This window comes from Rhineura floridana, chromosome 3 (assembly GCF_030035675.1).
Source record: "Rhineura floridana isolate rRhiFlo1 chromosome 3, rRhiFlo1.hap2, whole genome shotgun sequence".
Taxonomy (NCBI): domain Eukaryota; kingdom Metazoa; phylum Chordata; class Lepidosauria; order Squamata; family Rhineuridae; genus Rhineura; species Rhineura floridana.
In genome coordinates, this window is record NC_084482.1 from 172145275 (window position 1) to 172172696 (window position 27422).

Here is a 27422-nt window from a genome sequence, read left to right on the forward strand (position 1 = left end):
ATTTTTTAAATGAGAAAACACACTCTATTGCTTTTCATTAATAAAACCCCCTTGGGACATCAGTATGTTTTTGTCTAATTTTTCATTTATCAAACTTATGGTTCATTTATTCTTTAATGGTAAGTAGGGGCTTACTCCAAGCTTGTAATTTCTGGTGACTAGCATAAAAATAATATGATAGATCACCTTGCTTACTTGAATAACATTTTTCTTTTCCATCCCCAGAAATATTGTAGGTGATTACGCTTGACTCCAGCGAATCAAGATGAGAAATTAGTTTTCACTCTTCAGTCTTGAAACACTTTTACTTGGTAGTAAATCTCTTCATTTCAGCGGAGCTTGCTTTCAAGCAAGAGTACTAGGATTGTCATCCTAAGCTTTTGTCTGCTCTTTATTGAGCGTGTAAGCATAAGTTGCTTGGGCTGGGTTACAAAATCAATACCACAAAGGGGTGGGGAATGAGGTTAAAGTACAGATCAGGCCTTAGGATGTTTACGCAAACTTACCTCCGTGTATCTATATGCAGGGCCGGATTATCCATTAGGCTTAGTAGGCTGAAGCCTAGGGGCCCAGAGCTCTTGGGGGCCTGTGGGGCACTGGCCTGAGGGCCCCTGGAGCTACAGGGGGCCCTCTGCTCTCATTCCGTGATCCGCGGAAGCATCTACAGACCGCCATCCCCCCACTATTCCCCTGCTTTACCTACCTTTCTGTTGTTTTTTGCAGCACGCAGATTTGCCATCAATAAAGATGGCGGCCAAGGTTTCCTTAAGGGGCTGAAGCCTCTGCCGCCATCTTGGCTGATGGTATGCATGCGTGTTATACGCGCACGTTGCTGCCATCAACAAAGATGGCGGCAGAGGCTTCAGCTCCTTAGGGAAACCTCAGCCGCCATCTTTATTGATGGCAAACCTGCGGGCGCCGCAAAAAACAACAGAAAGGTAGATGAAGCTTGGGAATAGAGCCCCCCAAACACCAATCAGCCTAGGGGCCCTCCTCAGCTTAATCCAGCCCTGTCTATATGGGATGTCCAGCTCTTGTACGATCTTGTGAGATTTGCTGGTGCCAATCGGAAGCACTTCTAGAACATTCTGAACAGTAAACTGCTGGCTCAGGCCTTCCTCTGAAACAGGGATCCCCAACCTTTTCTGGAACAATGGACACATTTTGAATTTTGAGATAGTTCTATGGGTGCCAGTCACAAAATGGCTGCCATAGGGGTGTGATATAGCACAAGGTGGCTGCCATGGGGGGCATGGCATAACACAAAATTAGAGAGAGTACAGTTATTGTTACTTCTCTGCCTACCCCCTGGACAATCTCATGTTTACCACGGGCAGTCAGTTATGTCCTGCTGGTCCAGATTATGGAGATACATGATAATCTGTTAAAGGTACGAGAACCATGTTTTCCCAAATACCAATACCAATCCCGAACCAAAGTCTAAGCTGCTATCCCATACCCACTTACCTGAGAGTAAGCCTCATTAAACCCAAAGAGACTTCTGTAGTAGACATGTATACCATTGTACTGTAAGTAAACTATACAGTTAATTCTTAATGCATACCTGAGCATCAGCTCTTGCACAGCAGAAGATATGCCTAAGCATCTTTGCATAAGTTTTAACTTCTAGGGAGTACCTGATCTGAGACAAACCCACCACACAAAATATATGTCCTTGTTGCTAGGAAGAAAGGGAAAACTACAGATGCCAAGGACTACTAGGGGGGGGAAAGACAGAAGCAGGAAAAGTTCACTAAAGGGGAGGGCATTTAGGACACTAGGGATAGCTATTGCCTGGTGCCCAAACAATTCACATCAGTCATAGCTAGGGTTGCCAGGTCAGAAGCATCACAAACCCTGAGACTTCAGATTTCAGGGGTGAACCCTAGTGATGTCATGGGCGCAGGCCCTAGTAATGTCATGGGCATGGGCCCTAGTGATGTCATTAAGCATGATACATTAAGCATCAACCACACTTGCTTGGAGCATACCACTCAAACAAAAAAAGAATTCTCTGATTGGAAATTAAGATAGAAATCTTACCTAAATGAGGGTGTTTCCAGGTCCAGCTGAAGTGATGGGATCATTCCTTCTCATCTGCTTAGAGAGCCTGGGTAAGGAACATTTAATCTACCTTACTTGCTTCTGGCAAGAAGGGTTTAAGTGCCCCCAAGCCAGGACAGTTACCCGAAGGCCATTGTAGGAAGAAAGCCTAGTGTTGTGGAGATGTTAGATGGGAGCATTTGGGAGTAAAGATGGATACCCTTGAAAGCTGCAATTCTAAACACACTTACTAAGGGACTAAGCCCCATAGAACCCAACAGAACTTACTTCTGAGTAGATATTGTTAGGATTGTGCTGTTGGTAAGGCTTGACTAGGGATCCTCTGCAAAGATATCCATATCCAAGCAGGGTGGCAACTCCCTGCCTGCCTTTTAACGTGGCTGCTCCAAACCTCTTTACAGACTTGACCCTTCACTGCAGAGAGAGGTTTGAGAAAAGATTCTCTATTCTTTCCTGCCTACTCTGTGGGCTGCTATAAACTAACTCTGACAACCAACCCAATTCCAGTGAGTAATAGTTGACAGAGAGAAAACACACATGGTTTGGTCTACCTTCACAGTCACCAGCTTGGGAACAGCAGCAATTGAGGCCATACTTCCCAGTATGTGAATTCTCTTTTACCACTATTGGGCAAGAAACAAACCATCATGCTAATAACAAGCTGCATCATCAGTGGTTTTAAGGGGGTTGAGCTGAACACATGGAACCATTGTTGTTTCTATGGACGTAAAGGAGTGAGGTCAGAGGAAAATGAAATGCAAACTGGAAAAAAACAAAAGACAGTGATTTCCTAAATGCAATACCATACCAACCACAACAAGACTCCAACGAGTAAAACAGAAAACTCAGCATCCCACAACTAGTCAGGGTTCCTAGCCAAAGCTAAAAGAATCCTGGCAGCCAGTCAACCAATGTCACAGAGGGGGCTGCAGTTAGTGCAGAATGCTATAGGATGATTCTTGACATGAGTGAGACCCTATCAGCACATAATATATCTGTTCTGAAATCTGTACTGGTTGCCGATTTGCTACCAGGCTACGTTCAAGGTGTGCTTTGTATGTTATGGGTTCCACATAGTACTTGTTCTGCTCTTGTAAGAAATCAGTCCTTTAGTGTGGCAGTACCTATGCTTTGGAACTTCCTGTCTGTTTACATTAGGCAGGTGCTTCATTATACTCATTTTGGCACCTGCTAAAAATATTTTTGTTTAGGCAAGCCTAATGTAGCCTTACATTACATTAGGCAAGCCTTATGTAGAAGCTATTATGTTTTTTCTCTGTTTTAAACTCATTGTTAATTTTATTATTTTGAATGTTTTTAAATACCTGTCTTTAACTGTTTTTGCCAATAATTTTATTGTTTTAATTCCTTCAATTGAGGTTTTTTACAATAAAGCTATATATAAATGTTGTAAATAAAATACATAAATAAATTTTGGAGTCACTTGGGTCTCTTTCCTGTTTTAGGCACAAAGGTATCTGCCTTATATCGAGTCAGGCCATTTGATACTATCTAGCTCAGTACTGATGACAGGGACTAGCATTGGCTCTCCAGGATTCCAGGCAATAGTCTCTTCCAGAGATTGAATTTTGGACCTTTGCATGCAAAGCATGTGCCCTACCACTGACCTACAGGCCTGTTTAAAATAGTATCTTTTAGAATTGTTCTTTTCAATTCACAAATGAATGCACATCATACCTAGGGCAGATCCACACCATGCATTTAAAGCACATTCAACATACATTTGAAGCACATGGATCCCACCACAGGATCATGGGAACTGTAGTTTGTTAAGTGTGGTGGGAACTATAACTGGTAGGGGGAAACTAAACTTTCCAGGATTCTTTAGGGGAAGTCATGCACTTTAAATGATAGTTGGATATGCTTTAAATGTATTATGTGAATCTGCATTACTTCATAAACTTTGCCTGCATATTGTTGTTGTTATGAGCCTTCAAGTAAATTTCGACTTATGGCAACTCTATGAATCAGCAACCTCCAATAGAATCTGTTATAAACCACTCTGTTCAGATCTTGTAAGTTCAGGTCTTTTATTATAATTATAACTACAATTGTTTACTGAGTATGCCCACCAAGATCCTGCTGTGATCTTCTGTTGTAGTGCAATCCTATGCATGTTTTCTCAGAAGCAAGTCCCTATCCTCTACAGAGAAAGTATTCCTTATGCTGCTGAAAGCTATATATTTACTGAATTCCTAATGTGAGACAAGCAGGAAAAGGAAACTGTTCTCAGAACTTGAAATGGGGTTTAGGTATTGCCTGGGGTTGACAAATCTTGTCAATCACAACCCTGACTTCACTTATTGGCTAAAAACCTGAAAAGGCAGGGATTAGAGCAGCCAGTACTAACCAAAGTGGGCGGGGGGGGGAAACTGACATCTTGTTTTATATCTTTTGAAGCAGACCACCTACAAACTTAATTTTTATTTTTAAATGAAAGCTACAAGCCTGATTAAGGTGACTCACCTGGAGAAGATCCCAAAAACCGAAGTCTCCAGATGAAAATGGGACCGGCCTCCAAGAGGTCTTCTGTATCTTTCAAAGTTGTGCAGGGGGAAGGGAGAATTCCACCTTGTGGTTTTTCCCATTACAGTGTTGCAAGAACACCTGCACTTAGCTGACTTTCTCTTCTCCTAAAGATACAGGATCAGCCTCAGGCCCTGAGCCTGGCAGCCTTACTTGTCATAGCTCTGACTTCAATCACTGGTTAACATACTGACAGGCTACATTTAGGCCTGTCGAGGGGACTTAGGCCTCTAACATGCCCCCTAGCTCCAGTACTGGCTGCATTCAATGTGGGGGGGAGGACCTTTTCCCTCCCCCTTACCGAATGCAGCCAGCTCAGAAGCTGTGGGTGTGACAACACTGTTGCCACACATACACCTGGTTTTGGAACTGGCTACATGGGGGGGGATGCGGAAGTTCCTCCTTGTCCCCCCCATGGGATGCAGCTGGCTTCAGGGCCAGCATTTAGGACACTTCTGACCTGGCAACCCTGGGTTCAGGCCTGGTTATGGAAGCCCCGATGGATGACCTTTATCGAGAGAAGGACAGGGGGAATGCGACCCGGTTGTTCTTACTTGATCTCTCAGCGGCTTTCAATACCATTGACCATGGTATCCTTCTGGGCCGACTTGGTGAGATGGGTATGAATGAATGTTTATTTCGGTCCATGACCAGCAAGGGGGAGATGGGTATTGGAGGTACTGTTTTACAGTGGTTCCGATCCTATCTCCAGGGTCGTTCTCAGAGAATAGCATTGGGTGACTGTCTTTCGACCCCCTGGCAGCTGTGCTGTGGGGTGCCGCAGGGTACCACCTTGTCCCCCATGCTGTTTAACATCTCTATGAAGCCCTTGGGAGAAGTCATCAGGAGCTTTGGGGCGAGGTGTCAGCAGTATGCTGATGATACCCAGCTCTATTTCTCCATAACATCTGAATCGGGAGAGGCTGTGCAAGCCCTGGACTGCTGCCTGGACTTGGTGGTGGGCTGGATGAGGGCCAATAAACTGAGTTTGAATCCTAGCAAGATGGAGGCGCTGTGGGTTGGTGGTTCCTGAGTTTGGATAATTGGTCAGTTGCCTGCTTTGGATGGGGTCATACTCCCTCTGAGAGCAGGTCCATAGCCTGGGGGTGCTCCTGGATCTATCTTTGTCGCTAGAGGCCCAGGTGACCTCAGTGGCTAGGAGTGCCTTTTACCAGCTTTGGCTGGTGAGACAGCTGCAGCTGTTTCTGGACTGGGAGAGCCTGACCACTGTTGTCCATGCACTGGTAACCTCCAGGCTGGATTACTGTAATGCGCTCTATGTGGGGCTGCCCTTGAGGTTGATCCGGAAGCTGCAGCTGGTGCAAAATGAGGCGGCGAGACTGCTCACTGGGGCAGGGTATCGCCAACATGTCACCCCACTGCCGAAAGAATTGCACTGGCTGCCCATTTGCTACCAGGCCAAGTTCAAGGTTCTAGTTTTGGCGCACAAAGCCCTATACAGCTTGGGACCAGGATACCTGAAAGACTGTTTTACCCCTTATATGCCCAGTCGATCACTGCACTCTGCAAGTGAGGGCCTTCTGCAGATACCGTCTTATCAGGAGGTTCGTTCTGCACAATATAGAAAATGGACCTTTAGTGTGGCGGCACCTACCCTGTGGAATTCCGTCCCTTTGAATATTAGGCAGGCGCCATCTCTGCTATCTTTTCAGCACCTTTTGAAGACTTTCCTCTTTCAACAAGCCTTTTAAGTTGAGACCTATCCCAGTCTGCATCTGTGTCAGAATTGTTTAATACGTTTTTAATGCTGTTTTTAACCTTTTTTAAAAGTTTTTTAAAAATGTTTTAATGCTTTTTTGTTTTAATGTATTTTAAGATCTGTTTTTATGATGTTTTAAAGTGTTTTAGTGCTTTGTTTGCCGCCCTAGTTTCCTGCTGGTAGGAAGGGCAGGATACAAATTAAATAAATAAATAAATCCTAGAGAAATTATTTAGGCTATGGTGAGTTCATAGAAGATTTAATAGGGACAGGGAACAAAGTATAAAAACAGGATAATTAATATGTATTCTAAAATGCCATATTGCGCATCTGGCTATAAATATGACTTGAGCAGCCAGAAGCTTAAGGAGCTTTAATCAACCTAAAGACAGAAGGGCTGAGGGCACCAGTCAATCATCTAATTTTTCAAAATAGGGCTGTTCAGGAGGGGGAAGGGGGGGACACATTACAAGTTTGTCATAGGCAGTGGTACAGCAAGAGCTGGATGAACCTTGGGACTGAAGTCCATGCCCCACAGCCACATCTGGTTTAAATATGTGGAAAGAAGAGCAGGGACCTTGACTTTGCCCATCCACAGTGAGAGCACTTGGACAGCAGACTGAGCAGGCAAACAAGTCACCGGGTCACAACCGTCCCACTATGGTGAGATAGATTGTGTTTCTATTTAAATTGAAGTAACTACTTTTAAATTTGCATCTATAAGTAGAAAATTAGGATATGCAATTTTTATGCAAATATGTCTTTTTCTATTGATGCCTTTCCTCTTTTGGGCAGCAGCAACAATCCAAGGAGCACTGAGTTACTGGGTCTAACTGTCATTTGTATTTCCTATAATGTCCTGAAGCCGTGGTACATCAGGGGGCATTGTTCAAAATTTAAGTAGTGGCTAAACCCAGGCTCTCGGTAGCCAAGGATACACATCTGCAGTGGCCCCTGCTAGGGCAATTTATTTATTTATTGTATTTGTATACCGCCCCATAGCCGAAGCTCTCTGGGCAGTTTACAGTAACTAAAAACATTAAAAACAAATATACAAATTTAAAACACATATTTTAAAAACAATTTAAAACACAATTTAAAACATTTAAAACATTTAAAAAACACATGCTAAAATAGGACCCTAGCAGCTGCCCAAGGATGCCAGGTGCTGCCACCAGCCTTGTTAAAATCCGTTCAATATGGCTAACAGCTGCAGCTTTCATTTCCTAGGAACTAGGAAGGCCGAACTTAACTGCATCACCCCTAAGAGCCAAATTATGCATAAACTGTTTATTGTATGTTTCAGAGAGTTTGCATCACATTTGTGTCTTCCACTTGAAGAGCCTTGCCAAAAGAACTTTGAACAATTTTGTCAAGAGAATTAAAACACCAACAACAGGGCCACAGAATGTATAATCTTAGGCTAGGGAAAGATAATAGTGTTTGACAGTGAGTCCAATAATTTGCACACATTTTTTTGTGTTCCACTGTTGCTTCTGGTCAAATAGATCTTGGAAACAAATTAAAAGTTATTGATCCCAGTTTTGCCCTGTGCAACTCCAGCCTGCCTCCATCACTGCCAATTTTCTCAGTAAAAACAGTTATCCTTCCTTCTCCATCATTTTGCCACGGTCAGTGGATAGTGTTTGCAGCTCCCTAGCATGCACTACACTGTGTTTGCATGGCACGTTTAGTCTAACAGTAACCGTACCATGCCCTTGTAAAACCAATGTGATTTACTTATCAGTAAATATACATAGGGATTGCACTGCGATTGCCTGTAGGGTGTGTGTGTGTGAAGAGTCACACAGATTCATCTCTGTCCCCAGAGGCAGATGTGCCTTTGGTGACTAAAAGTGCCTTTTACCAATTTTGGCTATAAGACAGCTATGTCCCTGGATGAGGATAACTTGACCACAGTTGTCCATGCATTGGTAACCTCAGTATTGGATTGCCGTAATAAACTCTTTGTGAGGCTACCCTTGAGGTTGATCCTGAGGCTGCAGCTAGTGCAGAACGTGACGGCCAGATTGCATTTAACACCTTGTCCGTGAAATCTTCATTGGTTGCCAACCTGCTGTCAGGCCAACTTCAAAGTTTTTGTACTAGCTTACTTAAGAGACCACCTTATCCTTTATATATCCTGTAGGCCCCAGAGCTCTGCAGAAGACTTTTTTCCTCAGTCCCTAAAATATCTCAAGGATACTCCACAGCAACTTGGAGCATGGATGTTCATGTTGGGTGTAACAACATTCAGCGGCGTTGCTAGCCGGGTGCGGGGAGTGCAGACTACACCAGGGTGACACCATGAGAGGGGGGTGTCACCCAGAGTAGGGTTGCCATATTGCCCGGTTAGCTGGGTTTTAGCCAGATTCTTTGCATGCCACCCAGTGCGCGTTTAGCCCCTTAGCTGGCCTGGATTCTGAGCTTTAATTTAAAAAAAAATTAAGTTTCTAGGTGGTCTAGTTCTCGAGATATACATAAAAACATCAGCCCCCCTGTTAAATCTTTTTTTAAACTACTGTATAACACTTTGTAGCTTTAACCCAGCCCATTCAGGATTGCAGCCAATCAGTGAAGCATTTGGTTGACCTGTGGCAGTGTCTAGTAAACCTCATTGCAAGGCCAGCAAATGTTGTTTTCCCCCTCTGTTTATCTGAAAATCTCATAAATTGGGTAAGTATATACATTTCAGTTTTTTCCTCTCTTGTGTGTAGGAGTCAGATCCTGGGCAGAGTTTTGAAAACCTTCCCAATACTTGCTTTTGTGGGGGTAAAAGCATTGCTAATCCCATATCTCCAGAGTAAATCCCATTGAATTGAATAGGATTTACTTTTGAGTAGACATGGTTATGAATGTGCTGAAAATCAATGGGACTTTGGAGTGAATGTAAAAATGAATTGTGTTTGTGTTCTCTTTCTGCCCCTCCTTCCTCCAGTCCTATTTTAAAGCAAGTAGGCAGGGCTTACTTCGGTATTACAGTTTTTATTCTGTAGGAAATTACTACTGATTTTTTTAAAACTAATACTGATTTTTCTGCAATGACCAACTGGTTTGACAATAATAATAATAATAAATTAATAATAATAAATTTAATTTTTGTGTCGCCTATCTGGCCGAAGCCACTCTAGGAGACGTACAAACTAAAATTCAGTAAATTACAATACAATACAAATAAAATACAATAAAATCAGAACGATCATTAATCACAGCAGCATGAAATCAGTTAGGGCGATCAATAGATAATAAAATATCCCAAAAAAGTTAGCCCTCCCCGGAATTCCTGAAGGCCTGTCCAAAAAGCCAAGTTTTTAATGCCCGGCGAAATATATCCAGGGAAGGGGCATGGCGAAGATCGAACGGGAGGGAGTTCCAGAGAGTGGGGGCCGCCACTGAAAATGCCCTCTCTCTAGTCCCTACCAACCTAGCTGTTTTCGTTGGTGGGACTGAGAGAAGGCCCTGTGTGGCTGATCTGGTTGGGTGGCTTAATTTGTGGTACTGGAGGCGCTCCTTCAAATAAACTGGGCCGAGACCGTATAGGGATTTAAAGGTTAATACCAACACCTTGAATTGGGCCCAGAAAACAACTGGCAGCCAATGTAGGTGAAATAATACTGGCGTGATGTGATCACGGCGGCGGCTGTTTGTAAGCAACCGAGCCGCCACATTTATTTTATTTATTTATTTAAAAAGTTTATATCCCGCTTCAGTTCCAAGGAATTCTAAGCGGCAAACAATAGCATAATAAAACAACATAGTACAGTATAACATACCAAACAAGTTATAAAACATTATAAGAAATATACAGTATATCACACATTACAATTAAAAGCTAACCGAAATAAAAAGTTCTTAACTTGGCGATGGAAGCTAAACAGAGAAGGGGAAGAACGAATTTCCTGCGGAACAGCATTCCAAAGAGTTGGTGCCCCCACTGAGAACAATTTATTCCTAATGCCCGTCTGGTGAATTTGGGAAAAGGAGGGAATATTAAGACCAGGATCTAAAGAAGATCTTAAAGGACGGGCCGGTTCATAAAATGACAAACGATTTGATAGATAACTGGGACCTGAGCCCGATAGAGCTTTAAACGTTAAAACCAGGATTTTAAACTGAACTCGATAAGAGATTGGAAGCCAGTGTAGTTGTTTTAAAAGCGGAGTAGCATTCTGCACCAGTTGTAGTTTCCGGACTGTTTTCAATGGTAACCCCACGTAGAGCGCATTGCAGTAGTCTAATCGAGAGGTGACCAGGGCGTGTACCACCAGTGGGAGCTGATGAATAGGGAGGTAGGGTTGCAGCCTCCGTATGAGATGTAATTGGTACCAAGCTGCCCGGCTCACTGCCGAAATCTGAGCCTCCATGGACAGCTTGGAATCAAGAACCACCCCGAGGCTGTGGACCTGATCTTTCAGGGGTAAACTCACCCCATTAAACTGTAGGTCAACAGCACCCAACCTCCCGCTGTCACCCACAAGTAGCACCTCGGTCTTATCAGGATTGAGCTTCAGTCTGTTCCTTCCCATCCATCCACTCACAGATTCCAGGCACTTGGACAAGGTCTCCACAGCCATCTCTGGTGAAGATTTAAAGGAGAGATAGAGCTGCGTGTCGTCTGCATATTGATGACATCGCAGCCCAAAACTCCTGATGATAGCTCCCAGCGGCTTTACATAGATGTTAAATAGCATGGGAGAGAGGATAGAACCCTGTGGCACTCCGCATGTGAGGTGCCAAGGGTCTGAAACCTCGTCTCCCAATGCTACCTGTTGATGCCTGTCAGAGAGAAAGGAACGGAACCACTGCAAAACAGTGCCTCCTATTCCCAATCCTTCCAGACGATCCAACAAGATACCGTGGTCGACGGTATCAAAAGCCGCCGAGAGATCCAGGAGGACAAGAAAGGTGGATTCTCCCCCGTCTAATGCCCTCCTCATATCATCCACCAGAGCGACCAAGGCTGTTTCAGTACTATGTCCAGTCCTGAAACCCGATTGGTATGGATCCAAATAATCCGTTTCATCCAAGTGTGCTGCCAACTGGCCAGCCACCACTCGCTCAATGATCTTCCCCAAAAATGGCAGATTTGAAACGGGGTGAAAGTTGTTCAAGACTTTGGGATCCAAGGAGGCCTTTTTCAAAATAGGTTTTATAATTGCCTCCTTGAGGGCTGGTGGCAAAACACCCTCCTTCAAGGATGCATTTACCACCGCCCTGATCCCTTCGCCTAATTTCTCCCTACATTTCATAAGAAACCATGATGGGCAAGGATCAATCAGACAGGTGGTAGGCTAACTATTATATGGGCTGTATGTATTTATACATCTGCAGTGTGTGTGTGTAGTCTTTCCAACAACCCTGTGAGGTAGGATTGGAAACCAAGGCAGCTCACAACAAGAAATAAAGCCATTTAAAATCCAATAACCATAAAAACAAGTATAAACAGTTGCAAAACAGCGTAAAGTGGCATGATTCAGAATTTTGGGTTGTGTGAATGAAGTTGCTTATCACTTGAGGGTGCAGTTCTGTCCCTGTTTGAGTAAGTTCCACTGAATACACTGGGACTTGCTTCTGAATAAATAAACCTAGGATTGCACTATAAATATCTTTACAGTTCATGTAAATAATAAATATATTTGACAGTCATGCTTATATAAATATTTCTTCATTTATCATATTTTTGGTTTTTGGTTAGGAATCCTGACTGGTTGTGAGATGCTTAGTTTTCTGCCTTACTCATAGGAATCTTGTTGTGGTTTGTATGGTATTACATTTAGGAAAGTGTTATTGCCTTCTGTGGTTTTTTTTCCTATTTGCATTTCACTTATCTTTAACCTCACTCCATTACAGCCATAGAAGCAACAGCAGCATATGCAAGATAATTAACCCATTAGTGATAAGAGCAAGAACTTATAATTATGGTTTTTATTAAAACAAGAGGCTTATCAGTACTTTGAAGAGGACAAGATATTTATTTTCTTTCTGAGCCCAAGACTGGGTCTTTCATGATGCCTGGGAGCAGGAGAGTAGTCGATAAGACAGACATCCTGGCATTGGTAATCTAATTAGCAAGGTATGTGTGGGGTTGTTGCACACTTCCAGGCACAGTTTTATTTTGAGTATGAAGGTGGAACCTGTGTAGATATGGTTGATCAAAGGGAGAAGAAATTTTGAGTTAAGGAAAGCTCTGCTTTTATAAAACCTAAGAAACATACAGATACTTTGAATGTCTGAGTGCCTGCACCAGTGGAATACTGGAGGAACTTGTAAAACTTGCTGCAACAGTATTTAGAACTGAGCATGTGGCGTGAAAGTCTCCTTTTCCTAACATTTTGGCTTGTTTTTCTCCACCCACCACATCTCTGAAATATATCGTATATGTAATGGTTAACCGTACTGCTGCCCTGACTTACTTTATGTTTGTTGCTATTTTGTGTTTTTATTATGTTTTTATATTGATTGTACATTTTTATTGTTTTTATTATATTTGTAAGCTGTGCTGAGCTCTGTTTTTAACAGCAGAAGGGCAGGATATAAATCCTCTTAATCAATCAATCAACATTCCATAGTGCTGGAAACTAGAGTCTAGGCATTTAAGGCTGAAAATGTTAAGTTTTTTTAAAAAAAGATTTCTCACATCTTTCCCCAGTTTTTGGTGGTAATTCCTAGGCACAAAAACAAAACAACTGGATAATCCAAATATTAATATGCAAATATCTGCATAATATGCAAATAATATGCAAATAATTTGCATAATATGCAAATTAGCCCACCCAGATTTGTGGAACTGGAATATGGCAACCCTAACCCAGAGCCGCCCCACCCCTAGGCACCCTAGGTCTGGTAGGGGAGGAGGTCATGGGGGTGACACCATGAGTTACCACACCGGGTGACACCAACCCTAGTGATGCCACTGACAACATTCCTGTTGAAATATGACCGGCGCCAACTATTTGCACTTTCTGGAAAAAATTGAAGCCATTTTTATTTCGAAAAGCCTTTCCAGCTGGGTGAAAAGGGCTCTGCCTTATATGTTTATTTCATATTCTTTTAATATGTCTTTAGTTGTTTTTGTACTGTTTTTAAAACTATTATTAGTTGTTTTTATTGTATATTTGTAAATTGCCTCCAGGCTCATGTGAAGAGTGAATCTGAAATTAATAACAAAATAATAATAACAGAATGTAAAATAACAGGTAATATAATCTCTTATGTAATAAACTGTTCATGCTGAAGAGCCCTAAAAGACATCTGTCAATCCACTAGACATTTGGAAATAAACATTCTCAGAATACATGACATGCTGCTCAAGCTCAATTTAAGCACAAAAAAGAGTTTCCACATGTTTTCCTACACCAGACTTTTTTGTAAGTGTCACCCAGTGTCTGTAGAACTTCCAGTGCCAATCAGTACCTAAACAGCTCTCAATTTTCCCCTAAATGATATAAATCATCATCATCTTTTCACTCAAGTTAAATTCATGAGTGTATAACAGCGCTATGATGTTTTTTCTTACTGTGACTCTCTGCACTATATATTGAAGGCAGTATTATACCATTTTAGCAGTTATGGGAACTCCCAAAGCATCTTGGGAAGGGTAGTTTATGAAGGTGCTCACAGAGCTAAAATTTCCAGTTCCCTGGGAAGAAGAATTGATTATTAAACCATTCTATAAATTGTAGGTCTGTGAGGAGAATAGGGGTCTCCTAGCAACTCTCATCATCCTTGACTAACTACAGTTCCCAGGATTCTCTGGGAGAAGCCATGACTGTTAAAGTGGTATAACAGTGCTTTAAATGTATGGTGCAGATGTGGCCTGTATTTTGGACCAGTACAGATCTAACATCTGAGCTCTCTAAACTATGGCTATGAGACCAGAGCTGCATTCAGAGAGCAGTATATTCTATTTTCCTGACATTTTCTTACCTGATAATTTCCACATTTGATGTTTCACATGACATAAAATCCACTTCTGGAAATCTAGAGGAATATAGTTGAAGTTTATCACTCATTTCCATGTCAATTGCTTCCAGAAAAATCTATTTACAACCCCATTAATCCAGAAAATCATGGGAGTGAAGTGAAAAAAATTGGGGAGGTATACTAATATGCGGTTCTTTCCTGCCGTTTTCCTGTCCTATGACATTCATTGCTGTGTCTCACCACACCCACTGGTGTGAATGAAATTTAGTGCAACATGGTGGTAAATCAATCAAAAAACCAGTTTCATAATGCATCAGGTACTGCCGTGTGAAACGAATGTTGGAAATCAGGACAGAAATACTACCATTATATCTGGTAAAACTAATGCAATAAACTCCATGTCTGAATGCAGCCAAGGAAAAGGATGAAGGATTATGTGCTCCCTCACCACCACCTCTCCTGTGGAGTGAACCTCTCCCCATTGTCAAAGATCATCTTAGCCATCTTCAAAGATCAAAGAACTGCACTTAAGATAAATTTCCAAGGATTACTTTCCAAGGATTCTCACCAGTGTTTAAGGCAGGAGGGAGGGATTTACCTCAGGGATGGGCTCCAATGATAGAGCACAGAATCCCACAGCTTGATACCTGTTTTTTAAATCTGGCTAAGAGGTCTCTAATGTTGTATCTGCACCAGCTACTGAGAGTACATCATTTAATATCCTACTTCTTTTTAAAAAAAATTGTATTCAGTGTTTTGTGTCAAACTATTTATTTCCCTTTTTAATAGAGAAAGAGCTAAAAGGATACCGATGATCCATTAAGGTTACTCCCAAGCTAGGAAACATCCATAGGAAGGGGAAAAAACAGTAAAACACAACCACACCGATATCTTTATCAAAAGGAAAACTAAAGCAAGGAAGGCATTGGCTGAAATAAGAAAAAAGTTCACCCAGCAACACTCACCCTAAGTGTTAATTGCCTTCAGTCACCACAGGAGGACAAGAGTCTACTCCAATAGTGTGCCTCCTTTTCTAAAATATTGATCCACATGTTCTCTGTAGGGCTGTTTGCACTTTCTACCAGACAAGTGTCAGCTAAATAAGGAAGAGCGAACACCTAGGGTCTACAATGAAATGAAATGCTACTTAGAGGGGAAATATCAGAAGCAGCTAGGAAAGGCTACATAGCGAGTTAAGTGGGTTTCTGAAAGGCCGAGGAGTAACAGAGGAAGTAGAGAAAGTGACTCTTAAAAAGAACACAACTGTCGTTTGAAAAATCAATATGTGTCACAACAACACAGAGAGCCTTCACCTGTCTGTCAATGATACAGCAGCCTTTGATGCAGCTGGGAAAGAGGCAGGGAGGCAAGGTGAATGTGTCCACATAGGGAGTTATCACCAAAGCTTTCGCTGTCTGTACTAGCCTCCAACTAGAGCTCTAAAACTGCGAACCTAGCAGAGCCCCCATGGAAATGTAGGATTGCCACCCAGAACAGAAAGAGGTGACCAGCCAGTTTATACAGCTTCTTGCTGTATAAGATGCAGCTTTCTATATCTTTCATAACAAAAAATAATACAAATCAGCCACGTTCTTATAAGGAATCAGGAACAGAAATGGGATTTTTAAGTCGGAAATCCTATACCCAGTGGTATAGGATTGCAGCCCTCTAGGCCTTTCTATCTGGCCCTCAGAACTCCCCCCCGGCCACATCCCTTACTGGTCCTGATCTGCAATTGATTTTTTTTCCTAGCTGGAATGTGTCTTTGAACGATGATACTGTCTTTTGCCTGCCTGGATAGAGGATAGAGATGGGTGTGTAAGTGTGCATGTTCCTGGCTCCACCCATTTTTGCTTCTGACCTTGCCCACTCCTGGCATGTTTCCCTTGGACTGGAAGGGAATGTGGCCATCAGGCTGAAAATGGTTCCCCACGCATTATACACACTTGCCTGAGAGTAAAACCCATTGAACTTTATGGGCCAGGCATCCACACGATTTCTCTGTTAATGAATTGGAAGGCCAGAAATGCACTGCTGAGGTGCTGATTACATGACATGACAAGGATTATTCTAAGATAATTTACCCTCTTTCTACAGTCACCTAGGCTGCTATCCTAACCATGCCTGCTCAGTCCTATTGAATTCAATGAGGCTTACTCCTAGGTAAACTGAGTTAAGATTGCAGCCCAAGTTATCATTTGCAAATCCTAAAAAATAGTTAATCTGACATTTGTATTGATGCTGGATGCATTTGCATGAACAATAGGCACCACAGGGCTCCCCCCCCAAAGTAAATTCCTTACTTCTATATTTATAAAAAGGAGTAATTTTGGTGATGCACCAGTTCACCCCAATTCCACTGACTTTCATATAGAGAAGTCCCATTCTGTTCCCATACCAGATGATGAGGCTGGTGTCGATTAAGGACATCTACCCTATGGAATGTCTTGCTGAGCAAGGACAGTAAGCCCTATCGACAGTGCTTTAAGGAGTTAGTGAAGACTGCTTAAATATTTTTGTACCATAGGTCAGGGATGTAGTTCACTGTTCTGTACTGTTCATCTTTTGGTGATATTATTGTTACTCAAACTCAGACCACTGTGGTCTGCATTTTGTTAAATTTGTACAATCTTGGCCGAGTATGGCAATTTGCAAAAATAACATTGTTTTCGATTTTCCTAACAGTGACAAGGTGTTTTAAGTGAATGACTGTGTTTGGAAATGTCTGAATGGGCGAAGCCATGGTGAGGATGATAAAACTCTGTCCAGAGGGATTCATCATCATCACTGTTTACTTGTGTGCTGCCTTTCCATAGCAATCTATGCTCAAGGTGGCGCACAACATGAAAAAAAAGTTACACAATTAACTGTTAGAAAATAAATTCAAATGTCAATGTTAAAAACATCTTAAGAAACATACAATAAATTGATATACCCTTGTAATTCCTAATAAGATCCAACAATAAAATACAGAAGCAAAATCCCAATAACAGCAAAACAAAAAACTGACCAGCAGAATTAAATTTCTACCCAAACAGAAGCCCCTAAACAACACCCCACAGTCAAGGTGGTCTCTGGCATCTTCAGGTAGTGATACCTTTTATAGCTGCAGTCAGTCAAGGCCCCACCCTTCCAGGCCAGGTGGAACGAGGCCCGCAAGCAGGGACAGGGTTCTGCAGGGTTTACAGGGATTGAGTTTAAATTAGGTGAGTTAATTTACCAGTCACTGGAGTGTACATTGATTCTGAGGAAGCGGTTCAGTGGAATCAGGAAGTTGTTTTGGCTTTTCTTGTTTTGACTGTCCCCACCTGCATTACCCAGGCTTCATGTAATGTCAAAGGGCAAGGTTCTTTATGGATCTGGAGACAATAGCGAAACCAATGGGGTGAAAGTTACAGGTTTTATTAACTACTAAGCAAAGCATACAGAAACAGAAAGCAAAGCAGTCAGTCTTATGTTCTTCCTGCTGCCAGAGAGCCCTCAGAACGATAGCGAATGGACTCCTATAGGAGCTGACCAGCATACAGCATCATGACCAGTGATCTACACTGAGTCCTGATATGGGACGGTTTTGCAGGGCTTTATATATTGTTAAATGGTAATAAGCCACACCTGCTATCTGGATGATTCCTTAGTGCTTGTGACAATGTTTATGTTATCTACAGCACGTAACTTGTGAGAAATAACTAAGACTTATGATTTTGGTAGCAGGTGGGGAGGCTATGGGATGTGAATGTAATGAGCTTATCTCTGTGAAAGGGCTAAGTGATCAACATTCCCATGTGCTTTCTGGGCAGAGCTTGGAAAAGTTACTTTTTTGAACTACAACTCCCATCAGCCCAATCCAGTGGCCATGCTGGCTGGGGCTGATGGGAGTTGTAGTTTAAAAAAGTAACTTTTCCAAGCTCTGTGCCTGGGACATACTAGTCAGAGAATATTTTACAAAATAGTAAGTATTATAGGCAGGCATTAACCAGTTATATGCCCTTGGCCCAGAAAGATTCCTAGGCATGAAAGGAGCAAGTGTGGTGCATCAATAACTTCAAAATACAGACCCGTCTTCCAGTAATGCCAATACACCACCCCATTCCTTGTGTGCTGTGCCTGAGCTGAGAATGTATCCCGGAAAGACAGCCTCTCACAGCAACAATATTTTTGAAGGGCTTTTTTCCTCTTCTGAAACACAACAGTACTGCCTGCCATGCCTAATGCTAGTGCTAGTATATAACAATGAGTGTTAATGGCTACCATCAACACGTCAATGGAATATACCTTTCATCACAGCTGATCTGATGGCAACTCCCAGTGATGATCAACAAAGTAACAGTATAAGAAATCATCATTCAATATAGGTTCAAAAACAGTGCCGTTAATGTTTTGGGATTTTTTAAAAATTGGTATTGATAAAGCACTTGCATGGAAACCAACCAGCTGACCTAGTATGTGAACATGCAAACTGCTCCAGAGCTTGCATTTATGTTTGTTGATTGCAAAATTCTCCACCATTCCGTCACAGGAATTTGTTGACACAGGTTAGATGTTGTTAATTTATTAATTTGAATGTATATTGGGGGTTAGGGATGTTTGTTTTATTCTGTTTTTATTACTGTTTGTTAGCCACCTTGAGTCTTTTTGAAGAAATAAGCAAGATACATTTTAAAAATAAATAAACTTCCCAGTCTCTCCCCAAGCACATGCCTCCCTTAACTAGTTTCTAACTCCACACCCTTCTGACCCATTGCATTTCCCTCAGCTCAACATCCCTACTTCTAAAATCATGAAAGAGATGTAGGCCTTCCTCAGCATTTCCCTTAACTGCCTTCATGCGCTTGGGCATAACCCCGGGAACTCCAGACCCCTCTGCAGCTCCTCCTCTGAGATGCTGAGATGGGTGGGACTTCTTCCAGGTAACTGGACAGTATTAGTGCTTGCATGCACTCCCCAAACTGGGTGCCCATACAGTATTGTATTTATTTTCTCTTTTCCATCTTTCTTTTCTCAGAACTCACAGGACGCTGCATTGGTCCACCTTGCTCAGTATTGTCTACACTGACTGGCAGCAGCCCCCCAGGGTTTCAGGCAGGGGGCATTCCAGTCCTACATGGAGATGCCATGGATTGAACTTGGGATCTTCTGCATGCAAAGCAGATGCTCTGCCACTGAACTATGGCCCTTCCTCCTGGGCCTTTGCTCAAATCAGCAAACATAGGATTCCTACCCAGTCTCTTATCCAGGCTGACACAGACCAGTTTAGCAAGGCTGCTATGATGTGTGCCTTCAAGCAATCCCTTGAGACCAATTATGTTAACTAAGGGTGCTTCTACGCTAGGTGTTTATTCTGGTTTTGTCATGATTTTGTTCACTCACTTGGGAGGCATCTATATGACATCATAATCAAATTATTGTTCTCCTGTGCTTCCCGCCTCCTGTTTCTTTTAGGAGGATACAAAGAAATGGATAGAATGGAATATCAATGCAGTCTCCACAGATGTAGATATATATTGTAGTAATCGAATATAGAGCAGCTTGACCTATCCACTGATGTCATTATCAATATTATTATTTCAGCACTTATACCCCACCTTTAAACGATAAATCATACTCAAAGTGGCTTACAAATATGTTAACAAATTAAAAACAATCCTAAACAATTTAAAAAAAACAGTAGAACAATGAGACATACTCTGTACAATTCATACAGTAAGTGTCTCTGTGTGAAGATAACTCATACTTCTATCTAATCCAAGACTTACAGCTGACTAGACCCTCCTAACCCTATTGCATTAACATTGTACCATGGTTTTCCATAGGGCAGGGGTGGTAATCGACAGCCCACAGGCTGCACCTGCCCTCTGCTGCCATTTTCACTGGTCAGCTCCACCTATTGGGTTGGATTTATAAGATGCCAGACACTTCTCAAATGTCAATATTGCAAAGTTCAGAGCTTTGGGGCAAGTTGAAGTAAACAAGAATTTTAGTTATCTTGCTGCAATGCATTTTTATGTCTTTGAGGCTGCAGTCATCTACACACCTACTAGAGAATAAACCTGTTAAGCTCAGTGAGACTTCCTTCTCATTAAATATACATAGGACTACGTCATAACTACAGTCTACCAGCCTTTCCCAAACAGTGTGCCTCCAGATGTTGTTGGACCACAATTCTCATCTTTCCTGACCATTGGCAATGCTGGCTGAAGCTGATGGGAGTTGTGGTCCAACAACATCTGGAGGCACACTGGTTGGGAAAGGCTGGTCTAGACACATCATACAAAGCTGATTTGGGTTGTGAAAGTATGGCTAGTCATCAAAAGGAATTATCTGAATGATCTTGCAAAATGGACAGAGCTACATATACAGTGCAGACAGACTCATTTTAAATGCTTTTTTTTAAAAAAAAAGGAGAGAGAAAAGAAGAGAGCTATGGCTTTCACTTATTTTATTTATTTATTTATTTGTTAAATTTTTATACCGCCCCACTAGCATAGCTCTCTGGGCTGTGTACAACAAGAATACAAATATATAACAATAAAATTCCATAATATAATACAACAAAAACATAAATAAAAATAATAAATCAGAATCAATTACAGCAAACTTAAGAACTAGATTAAAATTAGATTAAAATGCCTTGGAAAAGAGGAAGGTTTTAACTTGGCGCCGAAAAGATAGCAATGTCGGCGCCAAGCGCACTTCATCGGGGAGACTATTCCACAGTTCGGGGGGCACCACCGAGAAGGCCCTAGTTCTTGTTGACACCCTCCGAGCTTCGCTATGAGTCAGAACTCGGAGGATGGCCTTCGATGTAGAATGCAGTGTCCAGGCAGGTTCATATCGGGAGAGGCGTTCCAACAGATATTGTGGTCCCGCGCCGTATAAGGCTTTATAGGTTAAGACCAACACTTTGAATCTGGCCCGGAAACATATAGGTAGCCAGTGCAAGCGTGCCAGGACAGATGTTATGTGTTCAGACCACTTGGTCCTTGTTATTAATCTGGCCGCCGCGTTTTGCACGAGCTGTAGCTTCCGAACTGTCTTCAAAGGCAGCCCTACATAGAGCGCATTGCAGTAATCCAATCGCGAGGTTACCAGAGCATGTACAACTGATGTAAGGTCCTCCCTGCTCAGATAGGGACGTAGCTGGGCCACCAACCGAAGTTGGTAGAACGCATTCCGTGCCACCGAGGCTACTTGAGCCTCAAGTGACAGGGAAGGATCTAAAAGGACCCCCAGACTACGAACCCGCTCCTTTAGGGGGAGTGTAACCCCGTCCAGGACAGGGTGTATATCCACCATCTGATCAGAGAAACCACCCACCAACAGCATCTCAGTCTTGTCTGGATTGAGCCTCAGTTTGTTAGCTCTCATCCAGTCCATTATCACGGCCAGGCAACGGTTCAGCACATTGACAGCCTCACCTGAAGAAGATGAAAAGGAGAAGTAGAGCTGCGTGTCATCAGCGTACTGATGGCAATGCACTCCAAAACTCCTGATGACCGCACACAACGGCTTCATGTAGATGTTGAAAAGCATGGGAGACAGAACTGACCCCTGCGGGACTCCATATTGAAGAACCCACGGTGTCGAGCAATGTTCCCCAAGCACTACCTTCTGGAGACGACCCGCCAAGTAGGAGCGGAACCACTGCCAAGCAGTACCTCCAACTCCCAACTCCGCTAGCCTCTCCAGAAGGATACCATGGTCGATGGTATCAAAAGCCGCTGAGAGATCAAGGAGAATCAACAGAGTTACACTCCCTCTGTCCCTCTCCCGACATAGGTCATCGTACAGGGCGACCAAGGCTGTTTCGGTGCTGAAACCGGGCCTAAAACCCGATTGAAATGGATCTAGATAATCAGTTTCATCCAATAGCGCCTGGAGCTGGCCAGCAACCACTCGTTCCAAGATCTTGCCCAGGAATGGAATATTTGCTACTGGTCTGTAGCTGTTGAAATTTTCTGGGTCCAAGGAAGGTTTTTTCAGAAGTGGTCTCACCACCGCCTCTTTCAGACAGCCAGGAACCACTCCCTCTCGTAAAGAGGTGTTAATCACTTCCCTGGCCCAGCCAGCTGTTCCATCCCTGCTGGTTTTTATTAGTCAAGAGGGGCAAGAATCTAGTACCGAAGTGGTTGCACGCACCTGTCCAAGCACCTTGTCCACATCCTCGAGCTGAACCAACTGAAACTCATCCAATAAAACATGACAAGACTGTGCTCCGGACACCTCATTTGGATCAGCTGCTATAAACTGGGAGTCTAAGTCCCAGCAGATGCATAAGATCTTATTCTGGAAGTGCCCAGCAAACTCATTACAGCGGGCCACCGATGACTCAACCATGTCCTGAGGGCCAGAATGAAGTAGCCCTCGGACAACCCTGAAAAGCTCCGCTGGGCGGCAAAGAGATGACTTAATAATGGCAGCAAAACGTTGTTTTTTCGCCACCCTCACCGCTCCTAAGTACAGCTTAGTAGAGGCACTTACCAGCACATAGTTGCATCCGTCGGGAGTTCGCCTCCACCTCCGCTCAAGCAGTCTCCTATCTTGTTTCATCACTCTCAGCTCTGGAGTGTACCATGGAGCTGTATGAGCTCTACACAGGAGAGGGCGCGCAGGAGCAATCGTGTCAACAGCCCGGGTCATCTCCGCATTCCACAGTTTGACCAGGGCTTCGACAGGAGCACCAGTCTTATCAGCCGGAAAATCCCCCACAGCCCTTTGAAAACCTTCAGGATTCATTAGTCTCCGGGGGTGGACTAATTTAGTAGGTCCCCCACCCTTGCAGAGGGGAGAATCCACTGTGAGTCTAAACTTCAGCAAGCGGTGATCTGTCCATGACAAAGGGAGAGATGTAAAACTCTCCACATCCAGATCACCATCTCCATGTCCAGTAGCAAAGATAAGATCTAGAGTATGCCCCCGACACATGTGTTGGGCCACTAACATATTGGGACAGCCCCATGGTTGTCATGGAAGCCATGAAGTCCTGAGCCGCCCTGGATAAAGTAGCCTCGGCATGGATGTTGAGATCCCCCAGTACCAATAGTCTGGGGGATCTCAGCAATACCTCCGAGGCCACTTCTGTCAGCTCAGTTAGGGAAGCCGTTGGGCAGCAAGGTGGGCAGTACACCAACAGGATTCCCAGTCTGTCCCTCTGACCCAACACAAGGTGCAAACACTCCAGGCCAGTAACTACATGGACATGGTGCTTGATGAGTGAGATGGAACTCTTATAGACCACAGCGACCCCCCCTCCCTGACCCTCGAATCTACCATGATGCTGAACCAAGTACCCCGGTGGGCAAAGCTGGGAAAGACTAACTCCTCCCTGCTCACCCACCCAGGTCTCGGTTATGCATGCCAGATCGGCCGCCTCATCCACAATCAAATCATGGACGAGGGGTTTTTTATTATGTACCGATCTGGCATTTAAAAGCAGCAGCTGGAGATCCGAGGGTTGGCTGAGAGGACAACCAACAACCCTGCGGGTGTGAGAAAGACCGGAACAAGGCACAGCCATTACATGTCTGGGCCGCGTTCCCCTTACCTGGCACATCCTTCGCACAACACCATACCTCCCTCTGCCCGTCACTACACTAATTGGGGCCCCCTCAAGTCCCCCCGATTGGTGAAAAAGCCTCTTCCCCAGGCACATAATGAAACTTATATACAAACACACGTACACACTCACATCAAACACAATCACATATACACACCAACATTCATTCAAAAACCAAACACCCCAACACTGGTCAACACAGTCCCACACTCTATACAAGCAGGCACAAACACCAAAGCCTCTCTTCGCCCAACAAAAGAGCCTCGTCATCTAACTTGTGTTAAACTGTATTCTTCCCTTCACTGAAGGGTCTTTGCTCCAGTAGAGGCTTCCATGAAAGGAAGGAGATGGGGACCATTTTCACTGATATCCCCTTCCCTCTACAACCACTGTGCTCCAAAGCACCAGGGGACTCTCCAGAACAGCACTTGAGGGAATTGCAGGAGAAAGGGGAAATTTCCAAAAATTGCCTCCCTTCCCTTTCTGTTCATGGAAGCCACCGCTGGATTCCAAGAGCCTTCTTCAAATGCAAGATGGATACAAACGTAAATGAAAAGTCTTGCCATTTTCAGAGTGCAAGAAACTAATCATCTATTCAGTATGTGGCAAGGAAGTTGCTTTCAGCCGGTCCTTGAAACAAAGGATTGGTTTTATTACCCAGTGACAATGGAAACAGCAGGGTGAGTAGTAGTACCCAAATGGATTCTAGCAAGCAGAATAGAACATATACAAATCACTGCAATCTTTTTGTATTAGTAAAAGAAAAATATTGAAACATTCCAATACATTGGGTAGAGATGGGGGATCAATAATTTCCTCAAAAACATTTATTTTTGTGAATGAATGTGGGCTTCTGCTTTTTCATATGGTACACTCAGACAACAAAAAGAACAATCTCCATGAAAAAAAATTAGTTATGCTCTATGGTTCCTGGTGTAGTTATCAAACCTCCCCTCAGGCGTTTGCTTGTAGTATTTACATTTTTTACTAAATTATCAAGTGAAAATCCAATTGTTCCTAATGACATTCCCTCTATGTGTTTCCCATTCTCATATATGAGAAAGGGTTTATTATCCATTTGGAGTAATTAAAGTGCTGATGTTATATGGATCCATAAAAACAACTTCATTAAAGCTACCAAAGTGGCTTGTATCAAAACTAAAGCTGGAAAATATTTATTTAAAAAATATAAGCCAAATGCAAAGAAGGAATTAAAGGACGTTTAAAACATCAACAGGAGAATGTGAAATGTTTTTAAACCTGAGAAGTGATATTAAATGACACAAAGTGCTGTGTAGAGCAGGGGTGGGGAACTGATGGTCCTCTAGGTGTTGTTGGACTACAACCCACATGAGTTCTAGCGGTATAGCTAATAGTCAGGGATGAAAGGATTTGTAGTCCAGCAACATCCGGTGGGCCATGGTTCTCCAGCCAGGTGGAGAATAAAAGCTGCTGTACATATTCTCTTTTCTCTACCAAATACAATACGTGACAAACTGTAGAATGAAATTAAAATTAAGCTGTAAGAGAGCCTTGCAAACTTAAACCTATGCCATGCAGATTCATTTTGTGACTTTACTTTTTCTCTCACCATCCTCATAGAAGCCCTTTTCAGACCTTTAAATTCCATGTAGAATCAATGTGTATGGGGGGGAGGAGTACTATTGCACAAGCTGTCCCTGCCCTCAATCTCTGTATACAGCCTGAAAAAAGAAAAATCCTGTACACAGAGCATGGATGCGAGCAGAGCTAACAGACATTATCCCACTCCCCTTCTGTAGATTTATTCTACATGAACATTTATTTTCAAAGATTAATAAATCACTTTGCACTAAAAATATCAAAGTGGCATACAAAAACTGAAGATAATATAATATCAATGTAAAATACAATATAATAATTTCACATATTCACAGTGACCAGCAGTGCACTTGACCAACAAATAACAAACACTCATGTGGGAAAGCCTGGGCAAAATGTTTTTAGCATGCACCGAAAACATTGTCTGTGCATGCTTTATTTTCAGGCGAAGTATCTTCCAAAAAGGAGGTGCCACCACACTTGAGGCCCTACTCAATAGGTTAAGCATATATATTTTCCTTAAATGGTAACAAAAATGCTTCCCCAAGTCTGATGTCACTATGTGACTGGAGCTGGTAAAAAATATAGAAGTGGACCTCAGAGAGATGCTGGACTAGATGGATCACTAGCCTAATCCAGCCTGGTTTTATGTTCTTAGATATCTGAATTTTGCACTTCTGTTTTAAATCAAGTTCTGTCAAAAACGTTTCCTCATTCACTTACAACATACTTACACAGCAATTATGTGGGATTCTTAAACCCTAACAAAACCCTAATTCTATCTTAATTCGATATCTTTATAGATAGTATATAAATTCTAAACTAAGGAGCTTTATCCGTTTCTTTATTTGTTTCAGAGGGACAAGCGATACCATACGCTTGTTGACCAAGATCTGCTCCCAACCCCCATATCCACAATTTCAATTTATTTGTGCCTCGGCTATGGAACAATATCTGATGTTTAATGGCGAATTTCATGGTGCATATTACACTGCCCAAATTGCATCACTAATTATCTCCTTAATTTATATGAAGTTTTGCTTCTATAAAGCAAATTATTTGCATATACATTAGTCACAGCATGCATTTATACAGGACTGCTGAAAGTGGCACACATTAGCTCCCAATAATGGTTGGTCCAAAGGGAAAAGCAGGTGAGAATGCCTCTATTATCGCTTTTTACAGCATCTTGCTCAAATGGGTCCCTTCTCATCCTTTCAATGGAAATAGAACTAAGGTAATAGACTTATCCCTTTTTATGTCCTTTGTTATTTCATTGAATACAGTTGGCTCATCATTTCCAGTGTTTTGAACCTTCCCAATGAATGCACTATTTTTTCACCATTCAAAACCATTTTTACAGGCAGGTCTTCACAGAAGAAGGGAACCATTTAACTCTTTTCCTATTTAATCTGAGGTCTTAATTGTCCTCAGAATGAACCTACTAAAAAGAACGGCCTATGAAGGGAAAGCCTTCTAATGATACCAATAAAAGAAAATGTTACCTCACTTATTTTGGATGGATCATTTGTTCTCACCAGTTGTTGTAAATGGCAAAACTGAATTTATTTTGGCCAGTCACAGGTAGTTTAAATGGCAGACGCATATGCAATGGGTACATACATCATATGGTGGCTGCTTAAAACACTTTATAAACATCCACTGAAAAAATGGAGCTTGTGAAATTATCCTTGTCCCTGCTCTTCTCTGAAGATGCAACTCGGGGGGGAGGTGTTACGTGTCTTTAGGTTGATTACGACTTACGGCGACCCTATAAATCAGCAACCTCCAATAGCATCTGTTGTAAACCACCCTGTTCAGATCTTGCAAGTTGAGGTCTGTGGCTTCCTTTATGGAATCAATCCATCTCTTGTTTGGCCTTCCTCTTTTTCTATTCCCTTCTCTTTTTCCCAGCATTATTGTCTTTTCTAGTGAATCATGTCTTCTCATTACGTGTCCAAAGTATGACAACCTCAGTTTCATCATTCCAGCTTCTTGTGATAGTGCTGGTTTAATTTGTTCTAACACTCAATA